Genomic DNA, 5,869 nt, shown 5'->3' with positions numbered 1-5,869 from the left:
CACGGGACATCTCGGACCGCGGGCCGAGTTGTCCCACCCATTACGATATTTTTTTTTCACAAATTTGCGTCTATTTTTCCGTCATTTCGAAATTTCTTGTAAAGATTTTCTAGAGATATGGTCTGATGGTAATGTTCTTCACTTTCTATTACTTTTTTTTCGCTGAAATAAATAAAAAAGTGTGATTTTAGGCGTTTTTCGACAGCTCGCGATTCCCATAGGCGCGCGTGTATTAACTGTGTAGGTGCTCGGCTCGGCCCCGCTCAACAACTGACTTGATTTTGTGATCATTTCTCCTCAAGTTACCACTTTTATCGCAGAAGATGGACTTTCTTGTATTCCATTAACTCCATTTTCTCATCAAAAGGATAAAATTTGGAGTATTTGCACGATTTTCTTAAAGTTTTTCACCTTTTCTCTCTGGTCGTAAGAAGCGAACAACCGATGAACGGTCCGCTGCTCTTCATCGCAATTCTACGTAGCTTGGCCGCCTAAACTGGCGGGGTGGGATTCAGCCCGAATCCCCAATGGAAGTGGGCGTGCACAGTCAAAGAGCTGAGCTTGACTGAGTGAGAGAGTGAACTACAGCTTGAAGCTTGGCAGTGTCGTATAGGCTCTGCCTTTTTTTGTGTAAATAGATATATATATATTTTTTTTTCTATATTGATTTTCCCTGGTGTAGAGCTTTAAGATTGTAATAATTTAATATGCTTTAATTTCTTTGACTGAGACTGAGTGTGACTGAGCTGTGGTGTGGATGTTTGAGTCGCACAAAAAATACTTTTACGTGGGTGGGGGCTCGGGGCGATTTCACTCCTGCCCCCAAAATGTGAAAAAATATTTGTGTTGTAAATGTGTTGGCATGCCGGGCTGAGGGTAGCCATCAATAAAAAAAAAATATTTTGGGGGCTTAATTTTTTAATCAAATTGATTAATTTTAGGCCTATTTATTTTTTTTACATTTTATTTCTGTTTTTATATTGACTTTCTCTGGTGTAGAGAGCCGAGTTTTAAGTTGCAATAATCAATATGCTTCAATTTCTTTGACTTTGAGTGTGACTGGTGTGGATGTTTGAGTCGCACAAAAAATACTTTTACGTGGGTGGGGGCTCGGGACGGTTCACTCCTGAAACTTCATGAAACTTGGACAATCAAGTATCACTGAACATCCTGCAGCAAGTTTCAGGTCACATGATTAAGGTCAAAGGTCATTCAATAAGGTCAATGAACTTTGGCCATTTGGGGGTATTTGTTGAATAACTAATTTTGAATAACTATTTTATAGTAGTTTTCAAAGTCAGCACTGCTCCCGGGCACTGCTGCTATATTGAATCGTGTAAAGCAGGTGAGACTGCCAGAGACGTTTCACTTGTTGTATACAGGGCTCTCTTTTAACTCAGTTTTTTTTTTTATTGAAGAGACCACTCTTTCTCTAGAAAACGCTTTTCTAATGTTTTCAAGTTCAGGCCAGTCTAGAGTGGGGATTCCACTGGAATGTCCATGCAAACTATGCTCAGTGTATTGATTTTGAATATTTAGTATTTAATACTTTATTCGTTTCTTTCCTCTGTTACTTTTTTACCGTTTTTTTAAATCTACGATTTATTCAAAGATGTACAGTGGCGTCAAATTCGTCCGCCAAAAAAAATTGACAAGCAAAAAAAGGTCTTCAAGTTCAAAGGAGCGGGCCAGGTATCAGTTTTGACTCGTCAGTGGGTGGGGGGCAGTCTGCCCCCCGTAGGTACGCTAGTGGATATGTTCTTTTTCTTCTACTTTCTTTTGTTATATATTTTGTAAAGATTTTTTTATCTCATTTTATACATTGAAAGAAGGAATTTGAATATGATGGTTTACATAACCTTGTTAAAAGAAAAACAAATCTTCAAATAATCATAGAATGTAGTGCGCATTAAACTGCACGTCCTTAAATTATGTTATGTTTAAATCTAGAAGGATCATCTTCATTTGGAAAAGTAAATAGGTTAGATTTTGCATTATGTTTGGAAGTTCAATTTCATTTGCAGTCAGATGATATAAGATTGATATTATTTTCTTGTGAACAAATAACAAATTCACAAACAATTTATTTTAAAGAATGCATTGATTAATACTGTCAAGGAGGTATTTTTTCTACTTAAGTGAAAAATAATTTGTCTAGAATGTGGTAAATGCTTTAGCCCATCTGGATGCCATTATTTTGATGATGTGATATTACTTTTCATGTCTTGGAAATATATGATATTTGGATAATAAAACTGTATTATTACTGTAAATGAAATTACAAATTTTCTTGATTTCATATTTTGTTCCTCGAAAATATTTTCCTTCCTAACTTAGCGATGTCTAGCAACGTGGTCGGAACGTCTGAAGGCACGGCTAGGTTTTCTGGATCATTCATGGCTAGTCCGTCAAGTTAGTCTGTCATGCTAGTAATGCAACCTAGTCCAGCTTGACGTACCGAAACATGCTAGTTCAGCAACCTAGTCCAGCTTGGTGGACTAACATCATGTTAGTCCAGCAGCAAGACTAACTTGAAGTTAGTCCAAATGGGCACCATTTGGACCAACTTAAAACTAGTCAATAACTAGTCGAGCGACTAGCTATATGTTAGTCCAGCTCACTAGACTAACCAATAACTAGTCGCTGGACTAGCATCAAACTAGTCAGGCTTGCATGACTAACGTTAAACTGGTCGCTTGACTAGGAACATGCTAGTCAACCGACTAATGAAAGGCTAGTCTAGCAAGATGGACTAAGCAAAACTAGTCCATCATGCTAGTCCAGCAAAGCAGACTAACTTAAAGCTAGTCCAGGTGGGCACCATTTGGACTAACTTTAAGCTAGTCTGGCGACCAATTTTGGTTTTCAGTGTAGAATGGGTGATATTCTATTCAAAGAAAAACAAAAACAACATCACTCCAAAGGAACTGCAAAAATTATTTGATAAAAACAAAACCCTCTTCATAGTTGCTCTTTGCAATATCGTATTGACCACCCTTCTCCTGTTTTTAAAACACAGACAAGTATGATTTGTTGCTACCCCCCCCCTTCCATGTACCTGTCATTTCTTTGTATTTTCCCTCTTTTTCTTTGTTTTTTCTATTGATCGATGTATCAGTGTTTAGTATTGTTGTCTTTTTTTATACCAGTAATAGAATATAAATTTAATTGAAATGAGAGTGATGAACATAATGAGAAAGGGAGACAATGATAAGATAAGAATGGAGATAAAATATTACAATTTACAGAATATAACATATACATGTATATTTCTATTTATTCAAAGTTCACAATTCATTTTTATTCAGGTTTACATTTAAAATTTAAACAAGTTAATTAAGTGATTAAGTGATGCATTTTGGAACAATACTAAATTAAATACATTTTATATTGAATAAACAATAATTGGTAAAAATACAAAACACAAAACTTCTAACTCTATTCTTTCCTCCTGTAAAAAATTACAAACTAAATGAAATGGACATTAGTTCCATGGCAAATCGAGGGGGGGGGGGCACATTCCGCCCCCCCCCCCCCCCTTGAGAGGTACTCAAAATGCAACTGCTTGTCAAATTTTTCCTGGGAAAAAATTATGATTTGGTATTGAAGACCTTTTGTCAAAAAATTCCTATACAAAATGCCCTCCGTCCCTGTAGGGAAATTTTGGATCCGCCCTTGATTATATTTCAAATGGGAATAAGACCGAGTGGCCCTAAAACTTGATTGAAAAAAATATTCACAACTGCAGAGCAAGGCTTCAGTCTCCAAGCTCACGACTGTGCAAGTACATCCACTTCCATTGGCAATTCCGGCTGAATTCCACCCTGGCAGCCTGACATCCACCCTTACCAAGAAATAAAATTAAAGAAAGTAAATCAGGGAAAAACAAGGAATGGCACAATGAATTACATCAATTTATTTTAAATCCTGTAAAAAATAAAAATAAGTAATAATTAATTTGATTAAAAATTAAGCCCCCAAATAAAACATTTTTTTATTGATGGCTACCCTCAGCCTGGCATGCCCACACAGATACACCTAGAACATTTTCACATTTCGGGGGCAGGAGTGAAAATACTCCGAGCCCCACATAAGTATTTTTTCCGTGACTCAAATTTCCACACCACAAAGTCAAAGAAATTGAAGCAGGAGCATACGCAGGATTTTTTAAGGGGGGTCAAGCTGAATGAAATGTTGATCAACAAAAGAAAAAAAAAGTTCTTTACCACCAATTTTAGGTCGTTTCCTCCCAAAATATTGACAAGCAAACAAACAAACCCCCCCCCAAAAAAAAAAATTAGGGGGGCCGGGGAATGGGTATAATTTTTTTTTAGGGTGATTGAACGCCTGTAACCACCCCCTGCGTACGCCACCAAATTGAAGCATAATTATTGCAACTTAAATCTCAGCTCTACACCAGCGAAACTCAGTAAAAAAAAAAAGGATATAAAAAATAGACCTAAAAATAATTAATTCAATAAAAAATTAAGCCCCCAAATGAACATTTTTTATTGATGGCTACCCTCAGCCCGGCATGCCAACACAGCTACACCACAAATATTTTTTCACATTTCGGGGGCAGGAGTGAAATCGCCCCGAGCCCCCACCCACGTTAAAGTATATTTTGTGCGACTCAAACATCCATACCACAGTCACACTCAGAGTCAAAGAAATTAAAGCATATTAATTATTGTAACTTAAACTCAATATAAAAAAACAAAAATAAAATGTAAAAAAAATAAATAGGCCTAAAATTAATCAATTTGATTAAAAAATTAAGCCCCCAAAATATTTCTTTTTTATTGATGGCTACCCTCAGCCCGGCATGCCAACACATTTACAACACGAATATTTTTTCACATTTCGGGGGCAGGAGTGAAATCGCCCCGAGCCCCCACCCACGTAAAAGTATTTTTTGTGCGACTCAAACATGATCCACACCACAGTCACACTCAGTCAAAGAAATTAAAGCATATTAATTATTGTAACTTAAACTCAATATAAAAAAACAAAAATAAAATGTAAAAAAAATATATATATCTATTTACACAAAAAAAGGCAGAGCCTATACGACACTGCCAAGCTTCAAGCTGTAGTTCACTCTCTCACTCAGTCAAGCTCAGCTCTTTGACTGTGCACGCCCACTTCCATTGGGGATTCGGGCTGAATCCCACCCCGCCAGTTTAGGCGGCCGAGCTACGTAGAATTGCGATGAAGAGCAGCGGACCGTTCATCGGTTGTTCGCTTCTTACGACCAGAGAGAAAAGGTGAAAAACTTTAAGAAAATCGTGCAAATACTCCAAATTTTATCCTTTTAATGAGAAAATGGATTTAATGGAATACAAGAAAGTCTATCTTCTGCGATAAAAGTGGTAACTTGAGGAGAAATGATCACAAAATCAAGTCAGTTGTTGAGCGGGGCCGAGCCGAGCACCTTACACAGTTAATACACGCGCGCCTATGGGAATCGCGAGCTGTCGAAAAACGCCTAAAATCACACTTTTTTATTTATTTCAGCGAAAAAAAAGTAATAGAAAGTGAAGAACATTACCATCAGACCATATCTCTAGAAAATCTTTACAAGAAATTTCGAAATGACGGAAAAATAGACGCAAATTCGTGGAAAAAAAATCACGAAACGGGTGGGACAACTCGGCCCACGGTCCGAGTTGTCCCGTGGTCCGAGTTGTCCCTGATTCGTTATACCATACCGGTACCGTAGTTAAACGTTGGCAAATAAATATGGCAAATTCGGATAATAATATGGACAGATAAATGATATGAAAGAAATAAGTGAGAGACCGGGGTGGGAGATGTTAAAAAAATGATAACAATAATTATGATCAGAAAATAGAGAAAAGGGGGAAAG

The sequence above is a fragment of the Lytechinus pictus genome, chromosome 10 (genome assembly GCF_037042905.1).
Source record: "Lytechinus pictus isolate F3 Inbred chromosome 10, Lp3.0, whole genome shotgun sequence".
Classification (NCBI taxonomy): Eukaryota; Metazoa; Echinodermata; class Echinoidea; order Temnopleuroida; family Toxopneustidae; genus Lytechinus; species Lytechinus pictus.
Note: the sequence above shows the minus strand (reverse complement) of the source record.